Source organism: Kogia breviceps, chromosome 11, assembly GCF_026419965.1.
Source record: "Kogia breviceps isolate mKogBre1 chromosome 11, mKogBre1 haplotype 1, whole genome shotgun sequence".
Taxonomy (NCBI): Eukaryota; Metazoa; Chordata; class Mammalia; order Artiodactyla; family Physeteridae; genus Kogia; species Kogia breviceps.
Genome location: NC_081320.1, coordinates 90604134 through 90622939, shown reverse-complemented (window position 1 = coordinate 90622939; position 18806 = coordinate 90604134). Strand labels below are relative to the sequence as shown.

The 18806-nt window shown below is 43.6% G+C and overlaps 1 protein-coding gene across 21 annotated transcripts in view; it reads left to right on the top strand.

Annotated features, from left to right (window-relative positions):
- Positions 1-18806, top strand: part of KCNS3 (potassium voltage-gated channel modifier subfamily S member 3) — a 37159-nt gene that overhangs the window by 2933 nt on the left and 15420 nt on the right. For 5 of the 21 annotated variants that reach the window (XM_067008065.1, XM_067008062.1, XM_067008078.1 and 2 more), the window contains exons 2-4: positions 8564-8653; positions 10022-10099; positions 16237-16347. The exons of 6 other annotated variants lie outside the window; for them this stretch is intronic. The gene's annotated coding sequence lies outside the window, so the exon portion shown is untranslated. Of the gene's footprint in view, positions 1-4785; positions 4901-8563; positions 8695-10021; positions 10100-16236; positions 16348-17407; positions 17520-18806 lie in introns of those variants that run through there. 10 more of the 21 variants (XM_067008071.1, XM_067008070.1, XM_067008072.1 and 7 more) reach the window with 8 other exon arrangements.

The window sequence follows — 18806 nt, the reverse complement described above, 5'->3', positions numbered from 1 at the left end:
GTGACTATTTTAAGGAGACTTGCAGGATCTGTGTGGACTCAGGCTTGTGTCTGAGCCATCATTACCTGGAAAATCAGCCTGAACAAAAAAGCTATTAATAAATACAGCAAAGCTAAGGTTTTTGCTGGTTAAGTGTGCGAGAGCAAATTGGGAGGTTGGAAGCAATCTTTGTTCTGTTCAGAAATATTAAAATATTAGAAAGCCAATGCTCTGACACTTGAGTTTGCCAGCAAAGCACTAGTTAAGTTTTTTCTTCTTCCTTATTATTATTATTATTATTATTTTTAAAAGTAGGGGAAGAGTGGGCACTCCAGCCGCCTTCTCTGTCTTCAGTGGATTTTGTCCTTCGCTGTAATCCTTCACAGACCCTGCCCCCCTCTGTTCTACCTGAGATCTCCATCTGCCTTGTGTCTGGCATTTGGGGCTGGGATGTGTGTCAGCTCCGTGACAGAGCAGGCATCACAAGGGTTTTCCTCCACTTCTTATTTTTTTTTTTTTTTTTCTGGCCTCGCCCTGAGAAGCATGCGGGATCTTAGTTCCCCAGTTCCCCAGACCAGGGATTGAACCCAGGTCCCCTGCAGTGGAAGCGTGAAGTCTTAACCACTGGACATCCAGGGAAGCCTTTCTTTCTTTCTTTCTTTTCTTTTTTCATAGATGACATTTATTGTCTGGATACCATATGCCTGCTGTGCTGCTTGGCACTTTTCCAGGCATTATCTCATTTAATCCTCAGAACACCCTCATTGGGAAGTGAGGTTTCCCTTCTTGGCCACAGTGTTTCAGTGGGAGCCTGCAGTAGATGGAGCCCCTGCAGGGCATTCTGAGCCTGATGGGAGACCGCAGGGTGGGGCGGAGCCTGAGGTCTCACTGGCAGGCGTGGACAGCTATCCAGGGTGGGGTGAGGCAGAGGGGGAGGTGGGCATGCTAATTGTCTCTACTGATCAGATGTCAGGAAGGTAGATCTGCCTGGGTGCCACTTGTGTGAAAAACCTACTAGGACTGGGGACCTGGGCTCTAGCCTGATCTACCTGCTTATGGCTCCTTGACTCAACATAAGTCACTTCGCTTCTCTGAGCCTCGGTCTATTTAGTTGCAAGGATGTAGGCATCTGACATTGCTGTTACCCTGTACTGGGCACTATGCTGAAAGCTCTCCATGTATTAATTCACTTCGTCCTGATGACGGCCCTAGGAGGTAGGCCCTTTTATTATCCCATTTTCATTTAATTTTATAGGCTTCAAACAACAGAAAAATGCTCTCTCCCAGTTCTGGAGGCTGGAAGTCCCAAATCAAGGTTACCAACAGGGGTACACTCCCTCCAGAGGTTCTGTGGGCAATCTGATCTTTGCCTAGTTTAGCTTTTGGTGGCTCCAGGCATTCCTTGGCTTATGGCCACATAACTCTGACCTCTGCCTCCATGAATTAACCTGTTGTAGGTGAGAAAAAAGAGACAAATGAGTATCGTGTGCAGAGTCACATAATGAGGATGATGTGAAGCCAGGGTTCTATCCCTGGCAATCTGGCTGTGGAGCCACTGTGAGATCCTGTCCTCTTTGTTTATCCCTACAGCCCTGACACTGTGCCCTGCGCTTAATAGGACTCAGTCTGGGCTTGTTGAATGGTGACAGGGAGAGGTGGCTTGCTGTTACCAAGCGACTTTTTGGCCCCCTGTCTCCCCTTGGAAAGAGACTTGAAAACTATGCAAGAAAAATGCTCTTTTTTCTTTTGCCAAAATTATCCTCTTTCCAGTGGAATTCTGCCCAGCTAGTTGGGAAAAAAGGAGACAGATCCTAAAGATTGTGGACCAAGTCCACCATCTTTGTGTCTCACAAGGAGGGCAGTGGATGTGGAGGAGGGTCCTTGGAGGTGGTGGAGTTTGAATTTCATCCTGAAGCTGGCTTTTGGTTATGGCTCTTGGCTAGTCAGGGTGCTTAGTTGGAGCAGGGGAGGAGGAGAAAGTACTCTTTAGTGTTGTTATTTGATTTTGCATTCAGTGACATGGTAGGTGAAACTTGGAGAGAAATCTCAATGGTGGTGAACACAACAAAGACGTTTAGAATGTGAAGTCAAATGTAGAAGCTGATTTAGAAGAATTTCCATCCTTGTCTTCCTTTACCATTTCTTTAGATCACCCTTTGCAACTTTGCAACACATACACCCACCCCTCATAAAAGTAAACTCTTCTTGCTCAGCTATAAGTAGTTCCTAGATTAGGTTGTAGTGTTTTTCTTTGTGGGCAAGGGGGTCTTGCTGTGTCTGGAATCCTGAGGAGCCTTGCATCATGGTGGGTTTTTTTCCAGAAGCTTTTCCAGCACATTTCTGCTTACTTTCTATTGGTCAGAATTGTGTAAGAGGCAGAGAAAGCAAACAGCTTTTTTTTTTTTTTTTTTTTTTTTGTGGTACGCGGGCCTCTCACTGTCGTGGCCTCTCCCATTGCGGAGCACAGGCTCCGGACGCGCAGGCTCAGCGGCCACGGCTCACCGGCCCAGCCACTCCGCGGCATGTGGGATCTTCCCGGACCGGGGCACGAACCCGCGTCCCCTGCATCGGCAGGCGGACTCTCAACCACTGGGCCACCTGGGAAGCCCAAGCAGCTTTTTTAAAAAAAAAAAATTATTTTTTTAACTTTTTATTTTATAGTGGAGTATAGCTGATTAACAATGTTGTGTTAGTTTCAGGTGTACAGCAAAGTGATTCAGTTATACATATACATGGATCTGCTCTTTTTCAAATTCTTTTCCCATTTAGGTTGCTACGTAACATTGAGAAGAGTTCCCTGTTGCACCATGGTTTGCTTGGAGTAGGTACCTTATAAAATTGTCTTTAACTGCACAGGCGTTGGATGATAAAGGCCCAAGAGCCCCTTTTAGGCAGTAACGTTACAGAGCAGCAGTTAACGTTGACAGCAGCCGGCTACAGTGTGCTTGCCGAAGTTCCCAACGAGATGAAGCCTCCTGCTGGGGTCCTGAGCAGATCAGCTGAGCTCAACTGAGCACCCAGCAGATGCTCACCAATGTCGACTTCGTGACTCACTTCTGTGGTCTCGTATATATCCTCTTTACACATACAACTATGCACAAGCATTTATTCAACAAGTATTTGAGTACTTACCCCTTATTATGTACAAGGCTGGGGCTGGGTAGGAGACAGACATTAAACAAATAAATGCAAACATTTGAGCAGTGGCAAATGTTCTAAGGAACTTCATCTGGGAGAGTAGCAAGGGTGGGAGAGTGCTAGTTTAGATGGGGGAGCTGGGAAGACCTTTCTGAGGAAGAGACTTCTCCTTCTGAGGGATGGAGAAGCGTTTATCACGCGAAAAGGCAGAGAAAAAGATTTCCGGGCTGCAAAGAGGGTGAGGATTCTAAGGCAGGACTGAGCATTGATGGTTGGAGGAGCTCCAGGAGAACCGGCCAAGGCGCTGGGAGGAGGTAGGAGAGGAGGGCAAGGGCCAGATCACGCTGTGCACTTTGGGCCAAGTTCAGGATCTTAGGAGATAATGGAGTAGTGGCAGGGGAGTGTCAGCTTATGTTTCTAGAAGATCACCTGTGAAGGCTGTGAAAACCATATTAAAGAAGAAAAGATTAGAGAGGTTCCAGCATGGCAGCTGGGAGCCTCGTTAGAGGCGTGCTGGGGATGTGGAACCTCCAGCCAGCTTGGACTGAGCGAGAACGAATGGGCGGCGAGGAAGCCGAGACCTGACAGGTACAGGTTGATTATGAAACAAAACAGAGACAGGGTGAGTGCAGGGGAGGGTTTGCATTTATGTCTGTCTACGTGGAAGGCGACCGCGACTGAGGTTAGGGAGCCGAGTCCAGCTCCTCAATAAACCAACACATACCCATCTCTGTATGTGGGGTTACGTGGTACATACTAGCACTTCTACAAGGTTAGACATTTGTCTGACTCTGTCTCCAATCGCTGGGTAAGTTTAAGCATATCATTTGTCCTTCCCTGTTTTTTTTTTTCCCACAGCCTGGAAATTTTATGATTAAAAAACTAGATAATCTTTCTATGAATATTCTTCTTCCATAATGTCATTTATATGTGTTAGTTTGGATTGTTTTTATAAATTGAATTAGGAGAACCATGAGTGGGTATGTGGGAACATTTGTGGCGAGCTTCTAAGCATGTGGACCTTGATGGTCACCAGTAAGCTGCTTTCGAATTGGCTTAAATGGAGAGAAATCAGTGATCAGGGGGGTGGTGAGGAGATGCCAAGCCTCTCCAAGATGTTGGGGGCGAGGCCCAATGGAGAGCCTGAGGCATGGCTAGAGGCCAGTTTTCTGTGTTTCAGTGGAATCCTTCACCAGGTCTTCCTTGTCGCGTGAGACTCTTCCTCTTTACCCACTGGTATCTGGTAAAAAGATGTAAGAGAGCAACATATGGTCTGTCATCTGGGAACCCATGTTTAGTGGAATATGTTGGCCTGAAGATCAATGAGGAACATCACAGATAGCCTGATGGAGTCTTGAAGGAGCGGTGGGGTACCCAGTGAGTGACCAATTTATAGGTGTAAGGAGAGCATAAACAGGGCCATATAATTGAAAATTACTCCAAACATTGGTTAAGAGACCTTTTGAAGACTTCTTTCAGTAAGGGTGACTTATATCCTGACACATAATTAGTGTGTTGAGATAAAAGAATATCAGCAGACTAGCATCTTGGGCTGGAACATGTTTACATTTTTTCACTTACCTTCTTCTATGAACTGGTTTGGCTTTCCTAAAGCCCTGATTGGCCTTCCAAAGTGAACCTAAAATCCTCTCCTATGATTTACTTAAGGTAAAGAATTTATTTGGCTAAAGAGATGGGAGAACTCCGTGGTTAAAGATCGTGGTTTGCAGATTTGGATACGCCTGGGTTCTGACAAAAGTTATTTCAGCACTTTGTCATTGAGGTCAGTAAATCATACCTTCTGGTTAGTGTTTTCTTGTGGGTTTTTAAGATCCCAGTTTTCTAAGTGTGGTACCCTCATGAGGCCACTGACATAAGACCTCTGCCTGCCCTCCACTCCTTGGTGGTGAGCTATTGCCTGGCCAAGATTTAACCCCTAGGCTGTTTCAAGGTTGAGCCTTCTTGGTGAAGCTTGTCTCCTCTGTGCTAAATGTGTAAATCAAAAGTGTCATTATGTGACAGTGTTTATCTATCTATCATCTATGCTGAGGTGAAAAACGATATCAATATCCCCATACATTATCATCTCCTTAAATCACAAATCCTACAGTGTCGGCTCTCCAAATATGCAAAAATTGGAATCTTATGAAAGTTCATATGGGGCCTGAGAGCTTCACCTTTAAGCAGTTTCCCCAGGCTTCTGGATCTAAATAGAAATCAAATGTCAGCATGGTGCCTCTTTTTGGTGGTGAGCCCTGAGTTCTCTTCTCCCAGCTCCTTCAGACTAAAATGTGGAAGGTGCAGCACACTTTGCCTTCTCATCTCGTGTCTTTTATATGGCACTTTGAAGTAGAGAGTACCCAGTAGGATGTACAGTTATGTAATGTGGCCCTAAACTCCCCTGGTTTTGCTTTTTTACCAGTTGCACCTATCACCCATATCAACAGTTGCACACCAGCAAGCCCTGTTTTACAATCCTTCATTTGTAAGTTAGTGTCAGCAACTTGGAAATAATTTCCACTTAAGCGTTATTAGGCATCAGGGTTAGATTTCAGAATGCCCCACGAATGCAGAATTAAGTCCTAAGGAGTGGGGCAGTAGATGGCTTTGAGCAGTGGACGTGCAAGACTGGGTGGTGTAGACAGGAGGGGATGGAGCTCTTCTCCTGGGGACAGGGTCCTGCCCCACACACCCATCTTCTCAGACGCACAGCCTAGAGGAGGAAGGGTGCCCGTTAGTGTGGGCTGCTTAGCTCATTGGGCGAAATAGACAAATCCACAAAAAAGTACCGTATCGGGTAGAGAGTTTCAGTTTTGCAAGGTGAATCGTTGCGCAACATCATGAATGCATTTAATACCATTGAACTGTACACTTCAAAATGGTTGAGATGGGCTTCCCTGGTGGCGCAGTGGTTGAGAGTCCGCCTGTCGATGCAGGGGACACGGGTTCGTGCCCCGGTCCGGGAGGATCCCACATGCCGCGGAGCGACTGGGCCCGTGAGCCATGACCGCTGAGCCTGTGCGTCCGGAGCCTGCGCTCCGCAACGGGAGAGGCCACAGCAGTGAGATGCCCGCGTACCACAAAAAAAAAAAAAAAAAAAAAAAAAAAAAAAAAAAAAAATGGTTGAGATGGTAAATTTTAGGTATTTTACCACAATAAAAATTTTGGAAGAAGGAGAAATTGAGATTCCAGTGCTATGAAATAACATTTTCAAGTGCTTTTCTCTCAGGACTTTACATGCTTAAAAATTATTGAGAACCCCCCAAGAGCTTTTGTTAATGTGGGTTATATCTGTCAATATTTATATTAGAAATGAAAATAGATGCATTTCAAAGTATTTAATTCATTAAAAATAACAATAATCATCTCATAACATGTTAACACAAATGGCATATTTTTATGAAAAGTAACTAGCTTTTTTAAACAACAAAATTATGAGTGGCATTGTTTTACACTTTTACAAATTTATTTACTGTCCAGTTTAATAGAACACAATGGAATTCTTAGAGTTGCTTCTCTATTAAGTCTGTTATCTTTTCAAACATCATACATCCTCTGGAAAACTCCATAGGACACTTGTGAGAGAAACAGGAAAATAACATTTTAGTTTATTATGAAAATAGTTTTGACCTCATGAATACTTTAAAGGATCTTAGGAACCTCACAGTTTCCTGACCACACTTTGAGAACTACTGCTATAGAATAAATCTCCAGCCAAGTTAATTTTTGGTTGTGTTATATAGTTTTAGTCTCTTTTCATCTAATATTACCTGAATTTGAACTTTAGCAATTCCATATATTGCTTATCTCTGATTTCAAATGAAAGAACTAGGTGGCTCCTTAAAAAAAGGAACTATCGTATCATTTGTTTTTCTCAAGCATGCATTTTTATTTACTATGGAATGAGGGCTTCCTTTCAACATCTCAGAAGGAAAGTCTGCAACCCTCCAGAGGCTGTGCTGAAAGCTGTCCCTGGGGCTCTGTCCTAGTGTCACATGTCACTGCTTTGCTCACTGGAGGGCTTGGGGGCTCTCCTTTTCCTCCTTCCTGTTCTAACCCACATCATTCTTCGTTGTATGGAGAACTTGGAGACTCAGAGAGAGGTGACCACACATAGGACGTAGATTGGAGAAAGGAGAGGTGTGCAAATTTATTTTAATACGTCAAATTGAAAACTTTCTGACTTGCATCACCGGGGGTCTCATTATTTTATAACTTTTTTCATATTGATAAAGTATGGAATTGGTCATAGCGGATAGTTCTGGGCAAAGCATTAAAAAAACATCCTCTCAGGATGGTTTTCAGGAGCTGGATGTCGATGTTTGTGAAGCATACAAACATTTTTTCTCCCTTCCAAATAATGGATTAGGTGTTCTATAAACCATCATATTTATTAGATGCTATATAAACCATCATATTTAAAATGTTAAGTGAAACTTCTTTTTTCACTCCATGAAATAAATCATCACTGTGGCAACTTACTACAGCAACAGACATTTGGCTGTTTCAGAGTTTTGTTGTAAATATGCTGAGGCTTTATGATGTGGTGAAATCTGTGACTCCTAGCAGCAATAAATACTTTTCTACAATCCTTTGGAAAGACCATAATGTGTCAGGTGTGCAGACTAGGTAGAAACAATCGCTTGGTCAGGCATTCTCATCCTGTTGTCCTGGCGTCTCCAGGAAAGACTGTATGATGTGAAGGCCCCTTCCCAACAGCCTTCTCAACTCTTTTGAGCAGGAAAATCCTTGTCTTTTACCCTCATGCAGAACATTAATTTAGTTTTGCTTCCACCAAACATCTCTCCCACTTCTCTGCTGTATATCGGGTGCTGATACCACTGTGTATTGGTGATATTGCTTACAAATATGGTTCGGTTCTGCAAGCATGGAGGGTGGTGCCTGTGTAGCATGAGATGTGTATGTGGGCGTGTATGCACATGTGCACACGTGTAGTACATCAAAGGGGAGTGTCCTGGAAGAGGTGACATTGGAGCTGATTTCTTGAAGACAAAACTGGAACTAACTGGAAAAGAAGGGGACAGAGGGAACAGCTTCAATGAGAAAGAGAGTGAACCCTAAGGTTGGGGACGGGAAAGAATCTGATGGGGCTGAGGCAGAGGGGTTGGAAGTAGCGTCAGAGAGGCAGGCGGGGATGTTCTTGCTTTGACGTCAGTGGAGGAGGTTGAACTCTATCCCAGACACGCTGGGGCGCCACTGAAGCTTTATCTCAACGACACGTTCTGACTTGTAGTTTAGAAAAGTCTCTCTGGCTGCCTGCGGAGGCGGAAGGGGTGTCAGTGAGAAGCGGGGGGGGGGACAAGATGCTGTCACTGACTTGTCTACTAGTGGGATTTGGGTGCATTTAGAGCAGGGCCTGTATCACCCACGTAGTTAATTTGACCTGTTCCTTAGACCTCTACATTCTTTATCTTTATATTTTAAGGTCAAGAAGAGAGAACTCTCTGGGAAGGTTGAATGGAATTTTTGGCCACACGTCTGTTTCCACTTCCTGCAGCCCCATAATTTCCTTTGGGTAATTATTCCTCCCTGTTGGAGCGTTGTCTTGGTGGGATGGTAAGTGTTAAGGATTTCCCCGAGGTTCCTCCTGCCCCAGTCCAGCCATTGGGTGGGCAGGTGGCCTTGCCCAGCCTATCAGGTGCTCTGTCAGTGGAGGGACTGGAGGACGGGAGAGTCCACTGGCGTGTTCCTTGCTCGGCCGAACCAGACGTCTTCTTCTGTCAGTTGTTTCTGTTTCCATGTCCTTCACAAGTGCCCTGGCTCCTGTCTGTTGCCAGGTGTGGTTCTTCAGACTTCTCTCCGGTCCTGAGAGCTTCACGTAGCCTTCTGACTGACGCACATTGGATTTGCTAGTGAGCCATCCAGTTGTTTGTATCCAAAGAGCCTCCGGTGATGTGGGAAGTGTCCGAAGGCCTTTCTTCACACCAGAGCATGTAGACTAATCTCATAGCCTTTTCTACTGGTTTTGAAAGGGGAGCAGGGCAAACACAGGACAGTGTTTGCTGAAAGGGAACGAGGGAAGTACTGAAAGGGACACAGGAGACTCAGGCCCTGCCAGTGAAGGTTGCGGGCCTGCCAGTGTTGCTGCAAGAGACCCTGGCTGCAGGTGTGTCTACCTGGCTGTGTGTGTGTGTGAAAATAGCATCAAAGAGATGGGGCAATCGCTGTGTATTTAGAATTTCAGTTCTTACTCAGATGACACTCAGGGCTCTGGCAATATTTATGCAGTACTTATATAAAGTATTGGGTACTGCTCGAAATGTGATATACATAATTGCCGCCAGCCGCGGCGGGTCCTCAAAGTGCAGCAACAATCGACGAGAGGCAGTAGGGAACTGAACGCACCAAGGTACGGGGTCAGAAGGGCACAAGCAACTGATGGTTGCAAGGCAAGTTTAATAACAAAGCGTAGCCATCTACATCCCCCTAAAGCAGGGAATTTGCTTAGTCATCCTCTTATCGGCATGAGCTGGTTAATTGGCTTCTCTGCTTAGTCACGGCCTTATCGGCATCAGCTGGTTAATTGGCTTCTCTGCTTAGTCACGCCTTATCGGCATCAGCTGGTTGATTGGCTTCTCGGCTTAGTCACGCCTTATCGGCATCAGCTGGTTGATTGGCTTCTCGGCTTCTCCCTCAAAGGCACCAATTTCCCCTCCAGGGTTGCTTTTCCTAGCTTTAGGGAACAACCAGGAACTCCCAGTAACTGAGCAGGTCCCTGGAGCGATTTTGGCCAAAGGCCATCTCCTTTTTTACGTTCATACCCTAAAGTCCAGGATGCAGACCAAGGAGAGTACAATCGGGCCCTGAGGCTTATGAGGGTCTTAATGGCGCCTTCCTCAGAGGGCAATGCTCGCCACATTTCCCCCTCTTTTATTTTTTAAAGCTTGATAATGCGATTTCAACCCATACACCTCCTGACGAAGAGCAGTGAGACGGCCAACAATAAAGCGTAATAAACAAGGTAAGGCAATTAACATCAACAATACACATGACCCCACGGTAATCAATCCTGTGAGTCCATTTTGAAACCAATGCATTGGGTTTAACCATTGAAGCTGATCCAACAGTCCTTGAATTAATTGTTGGGGCCCGTCTTCTTGTAGATGAGCTTCTTGAATTGCTTGTATTTCTGCATTAAGTTTTTGTATGTCCAAACTAATGTGTCCATCAGTCCATACACTTAAAAAGTGCATTTTTACTTTGTTCCAATCCCAGTCAGTTTCATTATAAGCGTGTTGAGTCACACAAATCCAAGTATATTTAGCATGACAAATCAAACGCATTTTCAATTTTAAAGCCATAATTTGGTCTCCTAAACCTATGAGAGCATTTTTTAACTCATCAACCTCAGTTTTTAGTTGAGTATCAATATGACTTTGTAATGCTAATGCAATACTGGTATTTTTAGACAATTGATTAACATAATGTGCTTGTTGTACAGTTTTACTTAATGCTAAACTGGCAGTAGTGGCTGTGGCTGTTAAAGCGGCTAAGGCTAATATGCTACATATTAATATTCCAATGAATCGTTTAGGTCTTTTTAAAGCTTCAGATAATTCTAGCCAAGCTTGCATGCTAGTACTATGATACCATGGTTCAGAAATATTTACAGGCAGCATTACATAGGAAGGTTGTTTTAACATCATAACAGAAAAAGTTCCTTTCATAGGCAGAATGCAAGTACTAAAAATACAATTCTGACAAATTATATTATATCCTAAGGAACCAGAAGTAAACTCAATCTGTAAATCTCCTATTAGCAAGGCATATGAGGGTGTAACACAAGTAATAACTGGTTGATAAGAATAAGACAATGCAAACTTCCCCAAATCCCAATGCTTATAAAAAACCAAACTATTATTAGTAACAGAAACTGAAGAAATTTAAATGGTACCATTATTATAATTTAAGGTGCACCAGATTTGAGAATTCAAAATCAGATTGGGGAAAATCAGAAGGAAAAGAGGAGGGAAACGTCAAACTTGTAACAGCTTTAACTACCTTTAAACTATGGCCGGCCAGTAAAGTCCCTTGTCCTCCTACATATACTTCAACACAAAAATAGTATCTTTGACTTTGCAGCTTCTATTAGAGCTCCACTTTCAGCTTTATGATTAGACCCATCTTTGTTGCTGTAATTACCAGTCTCATTCTTTCCATTTTTGTTATTGTTGCCCTGTGAAATCATTTTTTCTAGAACAGCAAGAAGATGTAAAGCTTTCTCAGCTTGGTAGGTTAATATATACAGGTCTACGAACAAAAAACACACTGCTTGGGCAAACTTTTCTTCAAAAGGTTCTATGAACTGATAAAGTTTTTCACCAATGGATATGGCTTCTGTATACTGTCGGACATGATACAGGATGACTGCTTGATTGTAATACAACATACTGTTTTCAAGATCATGTAGTCCATCCATTTCTTCAACAGCCGAGTGCACCTGATTCTTCAATTGGTTAAGTGTCTGTCTTAAACTATCTGTTGTTGTCTGGTTACTTTTGAAAAACTCAGGTACTGCCGTATTCAAAATTATTTTATAATCGTCTTTGTTTATATCTTGTAGGCAGGCAAGATGTTGCAGACAGACATCATAATTTCCAGCTGTAAAAGCCTGGAAAGAAAGCACTGGTGGACAACTCCTTCTCTTGATCAGTGATCTCTGGTCGCTTCTTGGATACTTTTTGTCCCATATTTTTTTTTACTTCTGACTATTGCCCCTAGTTACTATCAACTTTACTATGTGGCCACACTTTCACTCTTCACTCCGGGGATTCACCTACCGAGATTCAGATGTCCCTCTTATCAAGTCCCTGTTCGGGCGCCACTTGCCGCCAGCCGCGGCGGGTCCTCAAAGTGTAGCAACAATCGACGAGAGGGGGTAGGGAACTGAACGCACCAAGGTATGGGATCAGAAGGGCACAAGCAACTGATGGTTGCAAGGCAAGTTTAATAACAAAGCATAGCCATCTATATCCCCCTAAAGCAGGGAATTTGCTTAGTCACGCCTTATCGGCATCAGCTGGTTGATTGGCTTCTCGGCTTCTCCCTCAAAGGCACCAATTTTCCCTCCAGGGTTGCTTTTCCTAGCTTTAGAGAACAACCAGGAACTCCCAGTAACTGAGCAGGTCCCTGGAGCGATTGGGCCAAAGGCCATCTCCTTTTTTATGTTCATACCATAAAGTCCAGGATGCAGACCAAGGAGAGTACAGTCGGGCCCTGAGGCTTATGAGGGTCTTAATGGCGCCTTCCTCAGAGGGCAATGCTCGCCACACATAATAACTCATTTATTTCTCATAATAATACTTCGAGGTAGGTATTATCATTTTATCTTCTATTACTTGTTCATCTATCTATCTATCTATCTAATCTATGTATCTACCAACAGATGAAGAAACATCGAGAGATTTTAATAATTTACCCAAGTCATAGAACTAGAAAGTGGCAGAATTGAAATTCAAATCAAGTCAGGCTAAGTACAGAGTCTATGCTCTTGCCTACGAATTTGAACCTTAGCTTTAGATAGTATCAGGAAGACTGTACATACTTTGTCGAGAAAAGTGCACAAAAGAATTGTGACCCTTGTATTGAACACCTGTGCTCTATACAATGACCTTCGAAGATATTTTGTAGCTTTTCATAGAAAGAACATGAGATGATAAAGGTTACACGTAATCTTCCCATGCTTATTTAGGGATATAGGATAAAAGTGAAGTTTGCTGTAAGTACATGAGCCTGGTGTGTGAGGACAGACGGCCCACAGGAGCAGAGTCTGACCAGCTTACCCACGCCGGCCTCACTCGGGGAGCCAGGCTTGGGCCCAGGGCTTGCCGTCTCCCACGTGTACTTAATCATTTTGAACCTCGATTTCCTCATCCGTAAATGGTGGATTATAATAATGCCTGCCTCTCTGGGTGGATCTGGGGATGGAAGAATATCATTCATTCATTCATTGTTTCTTGCTGGGCATTAAGGATGCAAAAATTAAGAAAAAGTAGGCCCTGCCTTTGAGGAGCTCACAGGGTCATGGTGGAGGCTTCGAGGAAATTGTTCTATTGCAGCTCAGCAAGTTATATACTCAGATGGAGGCAGATACTGGTGGACGGGGGAAAGGGGGACCTGGTTTTGGGGTAGGGAGAGGTCAGGGGTCAGGGCTTGGTTTTGAAGAACATGATAGAGAATATGAGTCTTGAAGGGCGGGCGTTCTGAGCAAACAAGTGAGAAGTTAGGGGCACTTGTGGAGAATTTCAAGTAATTCTTTACAGTTCTAGAGTCTGAGTTGGGTTGTGATGGGCGAGGATAATGGATGAGGAATGATAATAATACTGACAGCTAACATTTAATTGAGCATTAACTAGGTACCAAGCACAGAGAGCTTTATTTGTATTAACTCATTTTTAGTCCTTGTCACTGCCCGACGTGGTATGTGGTATTTTGTAGCCACGTTTCACAAATGAGGATATTGAGGCTCAGAGAACCTAAACGACTTGCCCAAGTCACGTGGCCAGCAAGTGGCAGAGCTGTGATTCAGACTCAAGCGGTCTGGGTCCAGAGTTTACCCTGAAGGCCAAGGGAGCCATCAGGCACATTAAGCGTGTGCATTTTAGAAGGTAACTTTAGCTTGGATTGAAGAATGAATTTGAGAGTAGGGAATGGGGACAGGGCCAAGGCAGGGAGGACGGTCCGAAGTCCATGGAGTAAACCATGGAAAAATGCCAAGTGTCTGAATTAAAGCCAGAGGCAGGAGAGAGAGGGGAAGGAAAGGGATTTAAGAGATATTTGGGAGCAGAGGATGAAAGGAAAGTGTGGATGTGTTTATCTCAAGGCCCCATTAGGACAGTTGAATGGATACATCCAGTAGGCAGTTCCGTGAGTCCGCAATGTAGGAGGAAGCTTAGGGCTGGAGATCCATACCTGACCTCTGGAGTTGGGTGAGATTTTCAGGGAGAAGAACAGCAGGATGAGGAAGAACCCACGGGGTTGGGAGGTGACACAGACTTGAGACCTGCGCATTGTATCCAGGCTACAGATCTGTTTGATTTGGCTTACAGTATTAACAACGAAGTTGATAACAGTGAAAAAGTTGGGATAGTTCCCATAAAAATAAGACTTGTGGGCGTTCTTGACAGTGTGGGGGGCAGTCTGGCCACCCGATGCTCACAGATGAGGGACAGCGGTCCTCTTTTGGCAGGGCTGGTGCTCTCCAGCTTGTCACAATGGCCAGGTGACCTCCTTTCTCATTTTGGCCACCTGCTGAGCCCCTGCAGGTATTTTATTTTGTGACCTCGGAGTTAAGATTTGGGAAGAGGAAGCAGGGTTTCATAGGAAACCAAGAATAAGTAGCCAGACAAGTGGCGTCAGTGAACGGCAGGGGCCGCGAGGTCAGCAGTGACCGATGCCTCGGACAAGTGAGTCCCGCACAGACGGGTTTGGCCACCTGAAGGTGCCTTTAGCAAAAACACTTAGTGCGGCGTTAGGGTAGGTATTGTAGCAGAAGAAGGAAGGAAGAGTGTAAAATGTTTTCAAGCAGCTGTGTTGCAAAGAGGAATTGGGGGTTGGGAGATTTTATTTTGTGTTATTTTTTGATATGTGAATGCCTGCAGCATATCTATATAAGGACGTATGTGATATAAAATAGTACTTTCTTCATTTGCCCTTGACTTACATTTTATAACTATAAGGAGTCCAGACTTGGCTTTGGTTGTTTAGCAGATTATCCTACAAGAAGAAGGTTGTTCTTATTAAAACTACCTGCTCCCAGGGTATAGAATGGTGTGATGTGCTTTATATGCCTCTGAAGACGGCCCTGTGAACTTCTGATTTTACCAGCATTAAATGCAGTTTTGCTATTCTGATATGTAAGCAGCAGTGCCTTCAAAGGGGGTAATTCTACCTTTTAACAACAGCAAGTTAAGTCAAGCCGTGGCCATGTGGTGATTTATAACCTGCATTTACTCGTGCCTTTGTAAGCTGTCCATTTCCTTTTTTATCATTTGCCAGGTGGAATCTGTGTGATGATCTTATCAACCAGCATCCCTTCTATTTCAGTCTGGGTTTGTGTGCTTTTATTGGTTTTATGCCATATGCCAATTTTTCCATTTACTTTTTTTGTATTTGTTATGCTATAGCTTGATCTAACTTATTTTGTGTGTGTTTGTGTGTGTGTGTGTGTGTGTGTGTGTGTGTGTGTGTGTGTGTGTGTTGGAACTATCTTGTCTTTGATGTAAAACTCTTTTTATTAAGGAAAAAAATGTATTTCCCTTCTGCAGTGGCTGATACATAAGCTATTTTTCTTCTGTGGTGACCACAATTTCAAACCCTCATTTGCTATGATTTTTCTTTTCTCCCAGTAGTGCAATGGGCAAGAAAGACTTTAAAATTCGACATGGGATGGAAGTAGCCAGTAGCCAAGCTATGTGATAAATGTAAACCAACTAATTGATTATCAGTCAATTCAACATGTAATTTTTGAGAACCTCATATGTGTCATGTGAGGTTCAAGGCACTGGGGGATAGAGTGATGCATAAGGCAAAAGTTTCTGCTATCATGGAGCTCATATTCAAGTGGGGAAACAAACTATAAATAAAATAAAGAAACAAAGCATATGTCTCTAGGTGTATTTTAGGGATTAACAAATGCTAAGGGGAAAAAATAAAGTAAGGAAGGGGGTTGGAGTTTCATCGAGGGATATTTTAGATAGGCTAACCAAGGAAGGCATCACTGAGAAGCTATCATTTGACTAAAGACCTGAGAGAAGTGAGGAAGGAGCCATGCAATCACCTGGAGAGAGAGTGTTCTAGGCACAGAGATCAGCCAGTGCAAAGGCCCTGAGGCAGGAATGTGCCCTCGTGGCTGAATAGTTCAGGAGACCTGGGGTGTGGTCCTTTTGTTTCAGCAGATTCTCTATATGGCCGCATGCAATCCATTTCCCTTCCACAGAGACATCTCTCACCTGGGTAACTCCTGGCTCACAAAGGTGTGGACGGTACAGGCAGAATTCTTCGTATTCTAAGAAGAAAGAATCTATTTAAATATGCCCACTCTTCTAAGCTGCTGTAAGCTCTGAGGGCAAGAGCCATGTTGTGTTTTGTTCTTCATAGTTCCCAGGACAGGGCCTGCCCTAAAGCAGACGGGAACGAACAGCCGAAGCTTATGATCCCTACAAATGACGCCACAGCACGTTGGCAGAGGGTTCTCTTTCACTCAGATCTGTAAGTTCGCTTAATGTCTACCCCACTCCCTCTCCTCCCTTCCCCAATACTGACCAAGGCTGCTTATGACCTTTTATGTTCTCAAGTAGAAACAGCGCTTTTCCTAAGTGTTTTGTAATACTTGTAAAGAAATTTGCACAATGTTGGAGGTATAGAGTAGAAGGAAAAAAATCACCCAAATTCCATCATCCAGAGAGAATGCATTTCACATTTTGGTGCGTATTCTTATAGAATTTTTTTTTCATTTCATAAAGTCAGACATAGTTCATAAAGATCAGAATCATGACACTGTTGTATTATAACTATTTTCTTCTTTTCCGTAGCATATGGTGACTATCTATTCAAGAGTCTATGGGCAGTGGAGCACAGTGGACCAGAGAAGAGCTTTAGAGCATTATTGTTTGAGTTCAAACCATGAAGCTATCACTTAAGAGCTGTTGACCCTGGAGAGTTAGTTAACTTCTCTATTTACCAGTTTCTCTGTCTGTAAAATGAAGCCAATAAAAATATCACTTGTACCAGTGTTGTGAGATTAAGTTGGGTTCAGGCAGGCAAACACTTAGAGCGGGGCCTGACTCGGTATGCGGAGCTGTTATTATCATGTCAGTGTTTTTAATGGCCACAGACTATTCCATTGCATGGCCACCTCCTAATCTATTTAACCATTCCCTTACTGATGGACTTCTAGGTTGCCTTTGACTTTTTACTCTTACGAATAATTAATGATGCAGTGAACATCCTTATATCTACATCTTTGGACACGTGTCTGAGTTATTTCCTCAGGATACATTCCAAAATGTGAAACTGTGCGATCTTGGGACACACATTACTAGTGCCCTCCAGAAGGTTTCCTTTAACCGACTGATACTGCTACTATCATTGCATGATAGGTTTTTTTTTTTTTTCCCTGCACGCCCCAGAACTGTTTGCTTTCAGTTGCTTATTTTATCACTGTGTTAGTGTAGATGTTTGATGCATCAGCCATTGAAAACGGGACAGACAAGCTCAAGCAGAGTCTTGAGTGAGCTGATTTGCCCGTTTCCTGGCTGCGGGCTGAGCCCCTGTTTTTGGTCAGCCACAAAGCAGGGGGACTCCTGCAAGGTGCAGGGAACCCCAGGGTATTCTTTCCTGGGAGCAGTGGAACGGTGGCAGTCCTGGCGGACCATGCAAAGGTCAGTGGCTGTGTGGTTTTGCTTTTTCTTATGAGGTGCTCACCCTTCCACAGGGCTTGCTTTCTGTGGATTGTCTTTGGAGGTGACTCAGCAGCAGCAGCAGCCTGCTCCCTCCCTCTGTTCCCCAGGGGAGGTTGTCTAGGAATAGAACCCGCGAAGAGGACAGTGGTGTTTAGTTAACCTGTGCTTCCAGCTCTTGGGATTTCTGGGGATAGTATTGCATTCACTCATTCTGGATGGCCAAGAGAAATATAATTTATATTAACCTTTCAAATGTCATTTAGAGGCCTTGCTTTAGAAAGCACTTACTGGTTTGCTCTCCGAAGACCAGAACCCCTATCAATTTATTTTTAATTCCTGAATATGTTAGACCCTGGGAAGTTTTCATTTTCTTCTTGGGACAGAGCAAAATAAAGGAAAAAAAAAATCATTGTTAATTCAAGGATTTTTCATATTAACCTAAGGTACTTCTTGAAATTTGATAGTTTGGAAAAACTAAGTCATTTGGAGATATTCTTAGTAATCTACTTTCTGAATCAACTAGACAGTGTTGTATTATTCTGATTGCTTTGGATTATAGGATTTAAATATAAACATAATTTACTGTCACATTAAATTCCATTATGGTGGCCTGATTGCGATATTTTAATTTTATTTAAGCAAAACCCTGGACCACACTTCTCACTAGTGAAGCAAGGTAGAGGTGAGGTCAGATTTCACCTTTTCTTATTATTTGTATTATCTCATTACTCTTTGATTTTATTGAAAATTGGTCTGTGGATGATGAATAGGGGCGAGACTACGAAACTGATATATATTTGCATCTTTCCCTGGAATATCAATGGGTTTCCGCAAGATTGACAGATTTGGTTAGGAGTGGGTGTGGCCAGCAGGAGCATCAAACCCCACAGGAAGGAGGCCACATCTTTGAAACTATATTAGTGCACGGGCCCTGTGTGTTATTCTGGCACCAAAAACAGTAGCAAACATAAGACAGACTCTCAGAGAAAAATCACTAACCTTTACTCGTGACTCACGTTGTGTGCAGCATGCTTTGAGTTTCAACAAAAGGTTAACCTTGCTTTTATCTTTCCTCATGTGCAAAGTTTTGCTTGTCTGACACCAGACATGCCAGGACTGAATTCTAAAAGAATAAGTGTTTTGGGGAAATTTCCCCAGCCCCTGTCAGCAGCTGAAGTATTAGTAGTATCTGTCATTCTGACCTTTCTGAACTGCCAGGTCCCAGATAGGTGTCTGAGATTTTTTCACTCTGCTTGTTGAGCAGTG